Genomic DNA, 16,338 nt, shown 5'->3' with positions numbered 1-16,338 from the left:
AATAAACATGTTAGAAAATATTTTTTGGCTTGATGAAGGCATTGTGTTATTGTATTCTATCCTATTCTATCCTGTTCTCATTATGTCACCAGTCGGACCCTCGCTGATCCCATTGTTATTCCCTATACGGTGGACGACCCCTTCAAAAAAAATAAATCGAGTATGGATAAAATTGATGGAATAGATAATATCCATTTATAGAAATCCCATCCACATCCAAAGGTTTGTGATTCTTAGTACACTGGAAAGGAAAAAGGAATCCTTTGCTATAGATAGGCCACTAATGTTCTTATTTCCTTAAAGGGGTTGGCCACTTTACCTCATGTGTTTTGTAATGTGTAAGTGTGTGGGGGGAGAGGATATGAGGTAATTTACCAATACAGGCGGTCCCCTACTTAAGGACACCCGACTTACAGACAACCCATAGTTACAGACAGACCCCTCTGCCCACTGTGACCTCTGGTGAAGCTCTCTGGATGCTTTAAAATAGTCCCAGATTGCAATAATCAGCTTAAAATTGTCTGCAATGAAGCTTTATTGATAATTCTTGGTCCTATTACAGCAAAAAAATTTTAAACTCCAATTGTCACTGGGGCAAAAAAAAAAATTGTCGGGAACTACAATGATAAAATATACAGTTTCGACTTACATACAAATTCAACTTAAGAACAAACCTACAGTCCCTATCTTGTATGTAACCCGGGGACTGCCTGTATACATCCATTAATAGTTCTGTTCTGCTTTCCTGATATGTAAAGTGAAACCTCCTGTATTTTACCTCATCAGTCAGACATTCCTGACCATAAAATGGCCGCAGATGGAGGGTCATGTGATCTCTAATTGGCTATTGCTCATGGACAGATAGAGATCACATGACCCTCCATCTGCGGCCATTTTATGGTCAGAAATGTCTGGATGATGAGGTAAAAGACAGGAGGCTTCACTTTACATATCAGGAAAGCGAGACTCCTATGGAGCCCAGAGCCCCTCAGGCTCATTTCTTTACAGTCCTTCATCATGGTGGTAAATGCCCTTTAATATCTTTATGGTCTATTTGGTCCGGAAGCTAAAATGGTTCCTGGTTTAAACATTCCTGGCAAACAAATATGTTAAAATAATTAGGAATCTGCAGGAAACCCTCTGATTTGGTCACTTAGTTAGCAGCGGAAACACAGAAGTAATAAAAAAATCATTAGTGTCGATCAACATACTTGATTACCTCTACTAATTTGCTATTAGGTATCAGAAGTTATTACATTCTTAACAAACAATTGGCTTGTGGAACTGACCCAAATGTTGTGGAAAGGGAATATTTGTACTTGGGCAGCACAGTGGCTCAGTGGTAAGCACTACAGCCTTGCAGCGCTGCGAACCTGGGTTCAAGTCCCATGTCAAGATCTGCAAAGAATTTGTATGTTCTCTCCGTGTTTGCATGGGTTTCCTCCCACACTCCAAATCATACTGGTAGGTTGATTAGATTGTGAGCCCCATTGGGGACAAGGACTGATTTGGCAATAGTTGTGCAGCGCAGCGGTATCTGTGTGCGCTATATAAATAAAGAAATTATTATTATTGCTGACACTGTAGTTGATTGTGGTTACATGGACTACATCAGGGATGCTATGATGCTTCCGAGATATGGACCAGAGAAGCCTTTGTTGTGTGTGACAGGCCATGACTTCCAATCATCTCATACAGGCTTATTTACTAAGGGTCCCGCGGGCGCATTTCCGTCGGGCATTTTCAGGGCTCGCGGCGCTGGTACAGGCATTTAGAAGGGGATTGTGTTGCACATGATCGGATTTTGGTGCATCGGCGCCGCCCTTTATGTGATAGAAATCGGGGACGGGCCGTCGTACAATCCGACGGATTCGACTGAGTGCTGGATTTAACATTTAAATTGTGTCACAAGACAATGCACTTACATGTACCGGGAAGAAGAATGTGAACTCCAGCGAAACTGAGTGGGGAAAGAGACACATGCAGGAAATCGGGCGCACGATCTAAGTGAATCTCACCGGAGTCCATGATCGCCGGACAACGCACAGCGGGGATCGCGACAGCGCCGGGTAAGTAAATGTGCCCCACTGTCGGTAATCTGCAATGTAAACATGGGTGGTGGACAAGCAGGGGTGCTATGGATTTGGTTATATAGCACTGGGCACGTGATGCTGTCAGGCCACCCTGGAGAGGGAGCCAGATTCTTCATGTTAATATTCTGGCAAACGCCATAAATATGCAAGGATTTCACTATTACACTCATTTTAAACAAACAGTATTATGTTTAACTGTATTTTTATTTAGTTTTTCAGTTTTACAGTTTATATGTCATTCATATCATTACGTACAGATGAAAGGTAGCATTTTTAGCAAAGTATCTAGGTTTTAACATAGTAAATCAACAGGGTCTTAGCAACTGACAAAGACCAACTTGTATAAAACAGTAAAAGCCCTTAAGAGTGTTATCCTAAGGCCACAAGTCCAATATACAGATATAATCAACAGAGAAAGTGAGGGAAGACAGACAATAGACTGGAGACATGAGGAAAGGGGAGTAGGGTGGTATCTAAATGAGCGGGATAATGGGTGCTTCCCCTTGTGGAAGCGATCTCTTTAGCAAACCGTCCGACCCGTCCAATAATCATCCCATGGGGCCCATATGCGGTTAAATGTCTCTACTGTGTTATGTAAGAGTGCAGTAAGGTATTCTAGGGTGCGTATCTCTTGTATTCTTGTACAAAGCTCTACCCGGGAGGGTGCTGTGGCTTGTTTCCATTTTACAGAGATGAGGCACTTTGCTGCTGTGAGGAGATGTAGGAGTAGTCTGGAGGCGTGTTTGCGCATCCCTTTTGGGTAGAGGTTCAATAAGCAGGTACTCGGGTCTATAGGGATCTGACAATTGAGAACCGCGGATAAGATGTTTGTAACTGTGGACCAATATGGTTGTATAGTTGGGCACAGCCAAAAAATGTGTTGTACATCTGCTCCCCCCGCTCCACACCGCCAGCAAACATCAGGTGAGTCTGGGTATATATGATGCAGTAATGCCGGTGTATGGTACCAGAGCATTAACAGTTTATATTGGTTTTCTTTGTATTGGACGCATTGAGATGCTTTAGCTGCCCTCTCCCATACTATCTGCCAGGTCTCCAGCGGAAGCTCCCTTCCCAGGAAAGTTTCCCATTTCCTCATGTATTCGTGTTTTGGTACCTTTGAGGGGTCAGGGTTAATTAATATTTTATAGATCGTGGAGATAAGTCCGGCAGTAGAGACATTTAGTTTACAAAGTCGTTCAAAGTCGGTAGGATTTGATGTAGACGGCGCGCTATGTAGGGAAGCGTAGAAGGATTTGATTTGTAGGTAGCTATACATGGCTGAAGATGGTAGATTAAATCTGTCCATGAGGTCTGGAAAGTCAAGTAGAGTTTTAGTGCCGGCGTCAATAATGTCAGCAAAACGGAACAAGCTCTTGAGGTGCCACGGTCGGGACATGGACCCCGTGAGACTTGATGGTAAACCAGGGTTATATAAAAATGAAGTCATAGGGGAGTGGGTGGATTCCAGAGGGAACAACTTGCAGCATTTTAGCCATATGGACCTGGTATGTTTCATGGGGCCTAAAAGTTGTATAGTCGGTGGAGTCGATGCGGTAGCCCAGAGGAAAGCATTGGGGTGAACCCGGGGCGCTCCACAGTTTCTCTATCTCCATCCATTTGGAGTAGGCTTGGAGAGTGGACCAGGCCGGGACTCTTCGCAGATGTGCAGCCCAATAATATTTAATTAAATCGGGCACCCCAAGGCCTCCTCTATCTTTGGGTTGTACCATGAGTGCTCGTGCTAATCTATGGCGCTTATGTGCCCATATGAATTGCATAAGCGAGGCTTGCATTCCTCTGAGGATTTTAATGGGTATTGGGATCTGTAGGGATTCAAAATAATACATAAGCTTTGGGAGAATAGACATTTTGACTGCCGTAATTCTTCCAAAGAAGGAGATCGGTAATGCGTTCCACTTGTGTAGTAGGTTTTTTAATGAGTCAAAAAGGGAAGGGTAATTTTGAGAATAGAGTGTTTTATATGTGGAAGTGAGTTTAATCCCCAGATATTTCAAGGCTGTTGTCTGCCATTTGTAGTTATAGTTAGTTTTCAGTAAGGCCAAAGTGTTTTGGGGGAGGTTGAGGGGTAAGGCTTCCGTTTTGCTGATGTTCACCTTATGTCCAGATAACCTGCCGTAAGCTTACAGTAGTCTGTGTAAATTAGGAAGTGAGGTATGTGGTTGACTGATGGTTAGTAGTATGTCATCGGCAAATAATGAGAGTTTGAATTCTTTATCCCTCACTAGCACTCCTTTAACATCAACCGATCGTCTGATAGTTGCCGCCAACGGTTCAATACACAAAATATATAGGAGGGGGGATAAGGGACAGCCCTGACGCGTCCCATTACGGATTGGGAATCTAGGGGACGTAATGTGGGGTAGTTTGATTGAGGCAGAGGGAGAGGAATACAGATTTCCTATGATATTCAGAAATGGACCACGTATGCCATAGGCTCTCATAGTCCGCAACATAAAAGACCACCCTAGGCGGTCAAAAGCCTTCTCTGCATCTAGGCTTAGAAGCAGAGCTTCACTTTTGGTTCTATTTACTACCTCAATCAAATCTATGTTCCGTCTAGTATTATCCCCTCCTTGGCGGGACGGGACGAAGCCCACCTGGTCCTTGTGGATTAGTTGAGGGATCCATTGTATGAGCCTGTTGGCTAGTATTTTTGTGAAAATTTTATAGTCCGCATTTAATAAAGCTATCGGTCGGTAATTGGAGCAGTCTACGGGGTCTCTGTCAGGTTTAGGTATTAGGGTAATGTGTGAGTGGGACATTTCTTGCGGAACCGGTGTTCCCTGTAGAAAGGCGTTATATAGCTTAAGTAGGTGATGCGCCAGGAGTGGTTGGTAAGTCTGGTAATACAAATATGTAAGTCCATCAGGTCCCGGTGATTTGCCGGTTGGGAGGGATTTCACTACTTCCGCCAGCTCTTCCTCGTCTATAGGGACATTGAGAGAGGTTACTGCTTCCGAAGGAAGGCGAGGAAGATCACACGACTGCAAATAAGAATCAATTTGGGAATCCCGTAAGAGTGGATCTAGCGGTAGTGAATTAGGCAGATTGTATAGTTTAGAGTAGTAGGCATGGAATATGTCTGAAATTTCCCGTGGATCATAGGTTATGGATCCGTCTGAACGCCTGAGAGAGTGTGCTACGGATCTGCCGGATTTCTCCGACAGTTGTTTAGCTAGGAGGGTATGAGCCTTATTACTTTTCTCGTAATATTTCTGCTTGGTATATAGCAGAAGTTTCTCTGTGCGTTCAAGTGCTAATTCTTTTAATTTGGCCCTGACCTCCACTACTTTCTTAAGGAGGGGTCTGGTCGGATTCACTAGGAGCTGTCTTTCCAGGGAGCGTAGTTGGGACTGTAGTTCTGTCTGGGTCTTAGTGCGTTCTCTTTTCATGGCCACTGCCAATGATATGCATTTCCCTCTGACCATCATTTTATGGGCCTCCCAGCACATTGGCAGCGACATATGGTCTGCTGTAGACTGAAAGTGCTCTTTGATGACAGCGGCCAATGCATCCCGTTGGAGCGGTTTTTTCAGAAGAGACTCATTGAGCCTCCAATGACACCTCCTTACGTGTGAATTAGAAGCATTTAATTCTAAAGTTAAGGGAGCATGGTCTGACCATGTTATTGGGCCCAAGATAGATTTATGCATAATGCGTAATGTCTGTATGGAGCCAAAGAAATAATCTATTCTAGTGTGTGTACCATGTGGTGGAGAATAGAAAGAAAAGGAGCGATCCCTTGGGTTATCTATCCTCCATAGATCATAAAGGCCTTGCTGTCTGATCAGTGTTCGGAAATCTCTTGTGAGTCTGAGGAGTGCAGGGGGGGGGGGGGGTGTTTTGTGTTGATAGGCGGTCTGTATATGCTGAGAACGGTAAATTAAAGTCACCCCCCATAAGTAGCATTGCTGGGGGAAATTTGGATAGTCGCCGGAAGACGTATTTAAGGAATTGAATTTGGCCCGTGTTGGGCGCGTAGACATTACATAAGGTAATGGGAATTCCCCCAAAAGACCCGTGAAGAATAATGTATCTGCCTTTGGGGTCTAGTATTGTTTCCGTTATCTGGAGAAGGCAGGAGGTTGTGACTAGTATAGCCACCCCTCCTCGACGTTTTTCCCCTTTGGTCATATACGCTATGGGGTATGTGCTTTTTGCAAATGCATCAAAGTGGGTTTCCTGTAGGAACACCACTTCAGCCCCTTGTGTCCGCATCTCTAGTAGGGCCATGCGTCTTTTAGCATTTGAGTTTAACCCTTTCACATTTAACGTCAATAACTTAACCATTGTGCTGGCGGTATGTGGAGGGGGAGCCAGTGGTACCTTTCGTCCCCAGTGGGACGGGTGTTGTTGCTAGTCAGGAGTTGCTCCGTGCCGGAAACTGGTATCCATCTGTCATTTGACAATCGAAAGTGATACCTGGGGGTAGACACAAGAGGGAAGGTGGGGGAGGAAATATGGTAAAGACAAAATAACATATGAAATGTTAACCATAACCAAGCACCGGTTATACAAACTAGTGTTGGTGAGGGTATGCTATGTAATGGTCTGTGAGTATGGCAAAGAAACCACAGGCTCCGCCAGACCACCCATAGACACCCTGTATTGAAGGAAGGCATATCTTCAATAAAAAGAAAAATTTTAATCTAAATTTCTAAGGATATAGTTCAAAAATGTAGAACTTTGGTTCGTGTAGAAGTCTCTCTACAAGTCCCCTCCGGTCACCATGGCATCGAAGGACCGACAGGACTATTTGGAATAAGGTCTGAGGGACAGAATTTCCCTGGCAGTCGTGGGATCAGGTGTTCATGGCCTTTGGCGGGCTCTTGGATGGTGGACGATTTCTCTTCCTTTGCACTTGGGACCATTCGGGAGGTGGGGCTTTTGGGGGTGGAGATATTTCCCAATCTTGGATATCTGGGACTTCCAAATCAAGCGCCTGGCAGAAGGGGTGCAAGTCCGCATAGGTGTGTAGTAGCGCAGTGTGGCCATTTCTAGTAGCCGATAAGGCAAAGGGGAATCCCCAGCGGTATGCGATTCCGTTCTCTCTCAATTTGTGTAGCAATGGCTTTAGTTGACGACGCTTGTGAAGCGTTATCCAGGAAAGATCCGCAAAGACTTGAATCTGTACACCATCAAAGATTAGAGGATCCATTTTCCTGGCTTGTATCATAATCTGTTCTTTAAGCTCATAGTCCGTTACACAGCACACTATATCTCTTGGTCTTGTCGCTGAGCCGCGTGGGCCTAAGGCTCTGTGGGCCCTGTCAAACTTTATCTTATGGGCTGGAGGTCGGTCGAGAATTTGGTTAAATAAAGCTTCCAGGAGGCCTTTGACGTTCTCTGCTCCTCTTGGTTCAGGTACCCCCCTAACTCGTATATTATTGCGGCGTCCCCGGTTGTCAAGGTCTTCGATGTGCCGGTTCATGTCGCGGATCACCCCAGCTTGGGTGGCCACATTCTCTTGCAGCTGCGCCACATATGTTCTGGTATCATCATGGGACGACTCTATGCTTTCCACTCTGTCCACTAGGGAGCGCAGGTCGTGTCTGACTGAATTTAATTCTCTACGAAAAGTGTCTTTGACATCTGTAATTAACCCTTTGAAATCCGACTTGGTTGGTAAATCTTGGAGCAGGGTATGTAGCTCTGGTGGTAAGGCATAAGAAAGTCTGGCAGGAGAGCCCGCCGATGATTCTGAGCTTTGCGAAGATTGCCATGGATCGGGCCTAGTGATCAGCCCCGTCAGTGATGGGGTAGCGCTTAGGTCTTGCTCTGGTGGGTCAACCCAGTTTGTCCCAGTTTGGGGTTCCTCATCATGTGGCTCTCCACCCTCCTGGTGGATGTGTAAGGGGGAGGCCATTTTGGTTTGCCCTGTGGAGTGGGGAGTCTCCTGCCTGCAGAGGAGAGGGGGAAACTCCTCCATATTGGGGTCCTCCACAATACCCGGTGTTAGCTGTGGGGGTCCCCCTTCCTCCTCTCTTGTCCCGGCTGTTAGGCGACCTCCACCCTCCTGATGGATGTGTAAGGGGGAGATCGCATCCTGCAACCCTGCCACTGTGGCCCAAGATGGCGGCCGGGAGCGGGCCTCCGGTTTTTCTCTGACCTGGGGAGGTTTGCTCGGGGGGGAGCACCTTACCGCCTGTTCCAGTTGCGGTGTCAGGGTCGGTGAGGACAGCGGGTCCCGGGATGTGCGGCTGGCTCCGTCTGGCTGGGGTAGTTCCGACGGTGAGGGAGCCGCCGCTGTCGCTCTGTTCGCGCCAGTCCGCGCACGTGGTGGGAGAGCGCGTGGTGCCGCTGCAGTCCGCAGACTGGATCCTGCGGTACTGGCAAGGAAGCGGTCCATCGTCTGCCCGGGAGTTGTGGAGGATCCCGTGGTGGTCTGGCCCCGTTTGGGACCCTTTCTGGTTTGTCCTGCCAGCGTGAGGGTGCTGATGTAGCGCTTAGAAGGTGACCGGGTGCGGGAGCTGCAGAGGACACGTCTTACTCCATGAGCTGCTAGGACACGCCCCCAAACAAACAGTATTAATTGAAACATCATCAATTTATACAAATTAACAATCTTTGTATATTTGTTTAGTTTTTGTTGGGAAAAAAAATTCCCTTCAAGTCTTTGAGCTTGACTACAAGTCCATGCAACCTACACAGAAAGACACGAATAAACAATTTATAATACATTCAAAACATTTGAGGTCTTCTAACTCTTATAACATTGTTATTGTAGATGAAAATTCAACCTAAACCCACCCTGCTATTAATAATGCAGCGCAGGGAACACACAACTCGCAAGAATTTCGATTGTCAAATGTTTTTGAGAATTTAGAGCCAAAGCTTGGAGCATCTTTTACTGTTACACAATTGATTTGTTGTTACAATGTGATTTATGTTTAGACAATGTAAATGTGAATTTGATACCTTTTATGGAAATTCACTGGTTTTATACACATTAGGGGGTAATTTATCATTGGGGTTTCTTTTTTATCTATGTTTGGAGTTGTTTTGGCGCAGTTATGGTACAAATGCTGTCTTGCGACATTCCATTGCGCTAAATGAACATAGGACAGGGCAAGTTGCTTTACAATAGACGCAGCTTGCGTTAAATTCAGTATTTGCATAGACTAGTTTTCACAATACTGAGCTAAATTCATGGTTTGCATTTTGGCGCAAATTTTCCTTTAGGCGCATGTTTTGACGCAAAATGACTCCAGTCACCTTGTGCCGTAAAAATAGGACAAAAGTAACTACTAAATGTATACCTATTGCTCCTTAGAGGGACAAGTGCGCCAAAAAAAATAGAACATTATGCGACAAATGCAAAAAAAACTATATTATTAATAAAAAGAAAAAACAAACAACATACCGTATTTTTCGGACTATAAGTTATATATGAACCTACTTACAGACAACAGCTACCTTGAACTGTGCACAGGTCTGCCACCTGCTGGTCATTCATCCTTATAATCAGGTGCGCCTTATAATCTGGTGCGCCTTATATATGAATCTAGACATTTTAGCAGGCATTTTTTGATGGTGTGCCTTATAATCCGGTGTGCCTTATAGTCCGAAAAATACGGTACATAAAATTACTTGATGAATTCAGATAAAACAAAAATGGAATTGAACAAAGACAAGTTGTAATGATGAGACAAGTTGTAATGATGAGACAAGTTGTAATGATGAGACAAGTTGTAGTGATGAATTCCCCCAATATGTTACTTTTTTTTTAATATGCACAGATTTTGAATATACTTGGAATATTTAACATACTTATGTCTGATGGTGATAGGCAAAGCAATTTTGTTAGGTATTAGCCCTTTATATCTTTGTAAAGTATCTGGATATCTACCGTATGTGAAAAATCTAGTTATATTCCAAGATTGTGCCACAGGGGGGAATCCTTACACTGCTGTGTTCTTAGATCTCTTCCTTACACTGCTCCGTCTCTGCTCCCCTCTGCTGTAATATCTAAGCAGAAGCCCTCTGCTGCTCTTTTTCAAAGTAGATTGAAGGCACTATGCTGTGGGCAGTAAAGAGATATCCAGCTACAATCCTGTAATATAAATGCATTTTCACAGTCCTGCAGCTACTAATAACTCACACTCGGTTATGGTTACTAGCTTTCTAGGGCCAATAACTAGCACTGTCATCAACTTTGTAGGGCTAATCTACTTGGAAATTCCCTTTAAGTGTTTCTTGAGTCTGCAAGGGAGTGTTGGTATACATTTATTTCACGTTACATAACTGGTGTTGATTCCGAGGAAGGCAAATGTATGTCTTATTCAAATTAATAGTGCAATTACAAAAATCTACCACTTATAGAATAAACCTTCTATGGTCAAGTATACTGTACATATTAAGGCTGAGCCTCTCACTGGCCTCAGTATTCATGTGCGATCACAATGTAGGTGAAGTCATCAGAAGCTCAGAGGCCAGAGAGCCCCCACTGGAATTGAGGGGGTCCTCCTGAGAAACCCTTAGACTTATAAGTTGCCCTTAGTATTCTATAATATCTTTATTCTGATAGAGCTGCCTTTTATGTCACATTTACACTGTGTCAGGTCTCCTGTGCTAGGAAAAGTGACTGCTCAACCGGGTACACAGGAGACATCTCTGGGCGGTACGGTGACTGAGTGAGTAGCACTTCTGCCTTGCAGCGCTGGGGTCCTGGGTTCGAATCCCACCTAGGTCAACATCTGCAAAGAGTTTGTATGTTCTCTCCGTGTTTGTGTGGGTTTCCTCCGGGTACTCCGGTTTCCTCCCACACTCTAAAACCTACTGTTAAGTTGATTAGATTGTGAGCCCCATGGGGACAGGGACCAATTTGACATGCCTTGTGCAGCGCTGTGTAATCTGTGTGCGCTATATAAATAAAGAATTATTATTATTATTATTAGACACCATACAGTTAAATGGTCAAACCTTCACTGACTCACTCAACCCTTGTGTGTTACCACAAATTTTGCAATATTTTGCTATATTGTAATAGTTGCTTAAAAAAATATATCAACTTCAAGTATAATATTTATGTACCACCTTTAGGTTAGGCCCACCCTCTCTGACATCTATTTTCTCAAAACTGAATAAATATTGTAGAAATAATTGTACAAACTGTTTAAAAATTATTTACATTTTTTTTGTACACGGACATATCATGTGGTCAAGAATTTTTTTTGTTAGCATTTATCCTCAGTTTAATAGTTCTTTATGAAATTTGTGGATTTAGTCTCCTAAAGACATTTATCAATTTTTCAATAATTGACTCTAATATTTAGATTCAGCTGTTTGCTTCTTAGATTATTTTTTTTTACATGGGGCAAGATTTAGTTAGCTGCCCTAGAATCGTGTGACAATACCGTATTTTGGGAACAGTTACTGGTTGGTTCCTCCGATCGTGGCATTTAACTCTCATAACAAGTCCTGCAAAACTCCTCTACTCCCACCAGTTATGGTCAAGTCATATAAGAGAAGGATATGTCTTCTTGGATAGAAATATGTCATCCATTATGGCTCTTATGTAATCTCATCTTAGGTTAAAAAAAAGGAAAACTTGGGAAGTAAATCCTAAATCCAAGGAAATTTAAAATAAGCTTTATTGACACAAGCAGATCCACGTTAATGATGGAAACCCATACTTTCTGGCTTAGAAACGACCTTGGAAAATGCATTAGAAAGTCGTGAGCTAAAACAATGACTTGACTGCAATATAAGAAGAACGAAACCGGTTGAAGTAATGTCCAAGTTAAAGCTCCATGGAACACTGTGGTTTCATAAAATGAAGATGTTACATGCACCTCAAGATGCAAGGTCCAGAGACAAAGCAGAGACACAGATCTGTCCAACGTCTCCCACAAACAATTACATCAAGAACATTGACCCAGACCCTGATGAAATGATTTCGCTTTCCAGTCAGTTAAATAAAAGTCTCAGTTTTAACTAAAGATCCTTATCCAAGACTCATAAGTGAAATAAAGCGGCTCTGAAAGCCCGACCCAGTCTGCCTTGTAGTTGGTATGTGTTTAGAGTCCGTCAATTATCCTGAATTAAGTAATTACAGTACTGGGTAGAGGAGTTAAGCACATGTGGAAACAGATTGTAGCCTTAATAGAATTACAGTTTCAGAGAAAATAAACTTTATTCCTATATACGAATTAGTGTACAAGTGCTCTGTGGGTGGTGCTGAGTCAGACTTAGTGCTCTGAATATCCTCAATTTACCCACAACAAAACCTCCACGGGACAATCCAGCTCCTATCACTCAACACCAATGGGAAAGTGTTATAGAAAGTTAAAGGAAACCTACCAGTTTGGAATGGTCATTATGACCCACACTTACCTGCAGATAAGGGGAGATGAGCTGGTGCAGGCACATATTTTGGTTAATCAAATAACGAAACGGATGAATTATAACTATAGATTGTGAACTCTGCTAATAACCCACTCGGTGCTTAACTCTACGTCACAGCGCTTGGGCATTAGCATAATAGGGGAGGCATGCACCCTCCCTTCTTCGCTCCAGAGAGCTGGTGACATCACCGAGCCCTCAGGAGCATTAGAGCAAGCACATCGCCAGCTCACATGGCAGTTGTGAGTGCTATCGCAAGACTTTGGAAAGGAGACCGCCGAAGTCTCGCCGCCGTCATCAAGAGACTTCGGCGATAGTAGGTGCAGCCGCCATGTGAGCCGATGATGCGCATGCTCTAATGCTGCTGAGGGCTTGGTGATGTCACCGGCTCTCAGGAGCGAAGAAGGGAGGGTGGGGGAAGCAGGGATGGCATTCTCCATGCCTCCCTAGTATGCTAATGCCCAAGTGCTGTGTGGGTTATTAGCAAAGTTCACAATCTATAGTTATAATTCATCCATTCCGTTATTTAATTAACCAAAATATGTGCCTGCACCAGCTCATCTCGCCTTATGTGCAGGTTAGTGTGGGTTATAATGACCATTTCAAAGTGGTAAGTTTGCTTAAAGTCAGTATAGCCTGAGCACTTACCTGGCTTGGGATGGCCTACAGGGCACTTTTGTGCCTAAGACGCTTACAGTAATTGTTTGTTTTATCTGAAAGTCTAAAGCTATAAAGGGTCATAAAGCTATGTTTCCACATGTGCTTTAGTTCGCATCCCAATGCTGTATTACTCCATATGGCATAATGGATCTTCCTTCTACACATAACAAGAAGTGAAACCATGTTTTTGTTGGAAAAAATTTGAGGGTTTTATCAAAGACTTCTATTGGAGCACATCGACTCCAAAGAAGTGGATAATAGGGACTGCTTTCTAGCATGTGCTATATTTTCTTCTCATGTGGCAGTGGGGTCTTTGGGCCAGGGATTGACTTTTTCCTCGTACACGTCCAGTAGTTGTGCCCCAGATACTGATCCTTGGTGAAATACCCATGACAAGGATGCCTCAGACCTCCAACACTCTGCCATGTGATATGAACCATATGTTCCTCATTGTTGACATCAAGCTCAGCCCTCCAGACTGCAGCTTGGCAGCAGACTTTGGATCATGTGAACCTCAAATGTGTTTTCCTTTGCTTGGAAACGTGAGCAAAACATGTTATGGACACTAGTGCATACTGTGCCAAGAGGAAGTTATGGAACGCACCAAAACTTTCCAGAAACAGGAAATTCTACATTTGACAACAAGGATTTTTAGAAATGGAAAATGTTAATAGGCTGGATAAGGCATCAATATCAAAATCCTCAAAACTGCCCTCAACAGGACATAGCACTGGTACTATCTAGAAGTATACTACTGTCTCAACCAATCACCACATGGGTAAGAAGAAGAGGATCTAACAGATATTTCCAATCTTCTTCTACACAGTCTACACATATACATGGCGACTTTCATATGTTTGGGGCTAGGACTACCACTTGTGTCCAGTTATTAATTTCCATTCTTTTCTGTAATGATAATTATCTTCTGTTATTCTAAATGTTGGGATAAGATCGACCATAAATGATTTGCCAGTTATTAGATGTTACTCCATCTGCCAAAGAAAAACTCCTTCCTTTTTCTCAGCAGAAAGGCGAAATATTAGGCTCCTGTCCATTCTACTTTGTGATTTCCCAGCATGCTCTACTCCCAGCGATCATCAGTACTATCAACAATGTCATCTCCACTATTATCATTGTTTATATAGCATATTAGTGTTTTTCTACAGTTATTGTACTGGATCCATCCAATGGAACATTGCAAACAGTGTTGATGTTATTATTCACTTATGCAGATCATGATGGATTTTTTAAAGTATTTTGAAAGTATGGGACATCCTTTGAGATATCTCTACTGTACCTACTTTCTACTTACCATGTTTTTAGGACTAGGAGATGTTACTTAATAAAAAAAGCAAAAATATATTTGAAACAAATTAAAACATCCTTGCACCGCAATGCTGCATATACATACCCACAAAGCTACATCTATTCACTCATACATACAGCTCAGCTACATCCTTTCACGCAAAACGCTCTCCTACATCCATATACACATAGCACTGCTAACTCCATCTTTGTAAACACAGCTATCTTACATATGTCCTCTCACATACACAGTCTGCTACATCCAGACACACACACTCTCTTATGCATAACTACTCCCAGCCTCAGTATAGAAAACTATTCCTCCCATCCTCTGGCTCCATCCCAACGAATGGAAAGAATGGAATGGTTCAAGGACAGTGATGAAGCAAGTGATCAGTTATATGCTTCTTGTCCTTGTTTACTCATGTCGGGTATGCCAGGAGAGGGATAAAGAGGATCTGTTCTCTTAGAGATTGGTTGAAATGCTTTGTAAGCACTTCACCCGATCTCCAGGACAGCAGTAAGAATGGTCTGGCATTTCTATATTCTCATACCTAGAGATGAGTGGACCATGTGTTTGCATTCAGGTTTTAGCCACCAATCTGCCAAATTGATGCCCCTAGCTACTAGCCATGTCCATGATTGTCCAGGGGGACACTCAGGTTGTGCATTTGAATCCCAAACTCTAAAGCAAACATAGGGGGTCATTTACTAAGGGCCCGATTCACGTTTTCCCGACGTGTTACCCGAATATTTCCGATATGCGCCGATTTTCCCTGTATTGCCCCGGGATTTTGGCGCACGCGATCGGATTGTGGCGAATCGGCGCTGGCATGCACCCAACGGAAATCGGGAGGGCGTGGACGAACGAAAACCCGACGGATACGGAAAAACCGAAAAACCGCCGCATTTAAAAAAGAAAAATCTGTCGCGGAGCTTGCACTTACCTTCACTCAGCCCGGCTCGGTGAACTCCAGCGCGTTCCAATGCTTTTCAGCGCAGCAGTGCCTCCTGGATCGCGAATGGACCGGGTAAGTAAATCTGCCCCATTGTGTCTGCTCATCTCTACTCATAACCTTCAAACTATGAGATGCAGGTACTTTTTATCAAGACTAAAAAGTCTGTCTTCTAGTCCGGAAAAATATGGTAGATCCATAACTATGACCCTAGTTTTGTACAAAACAGTTTGTTCTGACCATTTGTGCTGCTATGTGACAAGCAGTTTGGGGATAGGTCACTATTTTAGCCACCACAGGCCTAAGTGTTTGGATGCGATCACATGTGGCATTTTGGTTGCATCGAAACACATGCGTGAGTCAGTATGCATGGGTTTTCAAATGTTACCATGCATTGAAAGCGTTTTTCTTCATTGCTTTAAGTGTAAGCAGCTGTGGAAATGTTTACACAGCTGCTTACACTTCTAGCAATGAAGAAAAATGCTTTCAAAGCAGCCAAATGCAACTAAAACGCCACATGTGAATGCACCCTTTGCTTCTACACCAATAACACTCTACTGCTGAACTATTTATTTAGCGGTCAAAGTTCAGCTTATTTTATAACTCCTTCCTTAAATAGACCCCAGACGCGACCACTTAATTATCAAAATTGGAGAAGATTTAAATAAGAATAGTAGCCCATACCAGAACCCAATAATTCTTTCCCTTTAGTCAGTTGATATTCTGACCTCTTCACTTCTAGACCTGGCCTCTCTGAAACCCCCTAAACCAGATACAGGCAGTCCCCTACTTAAAAACACTCGACTTACATACGACCCCTAGTTACAAACGGACCTCTGGATATTGGTAATTTATTGTACTTTAGTCCTAGGCTACAATAAACAGCTGTAACAGTTATCACAGGTGTCTGTAATGAAGCTTTATTGTTAATCCTGATTCTTATGACAACCCAACAT

At 43.4% G+C, this 16,338-nt stretch overlaps 1 protein-coding gene across 1 annotated transcript in view; it reads left to right on the top strand.

Annotated features, from left to right (window-relative positions):
• Positions 1-16,338, top strand: part of ANTXR1 (ANTXR cell adhesion molecule 1) — a 138,116-nt gene that overhangs the window by 98,450 nt on the left and 23,328 nt on the right. The window lies entirely within an intron of this gene.

Source organism: Engystomops pustulosus, chromosome 4 (genome assembly GCF_040894005.1).
Source record: "Engystomops pustulosus chromosome 4, aEngPut4.maternal, whole genome shotgun sequence".
Classification (NCBI taxonomy): Eukaryota; Metazoa; Chordata; class Amphibia; order Anura; family Leptodactylidae; genus Engystomops; species Engystomops pustulosus.
The sequence above is the reverse complement of the archived record's forward strand: the minus strand, read 5'-3'. Positions and strand labels throughout refer to the sequence as shown.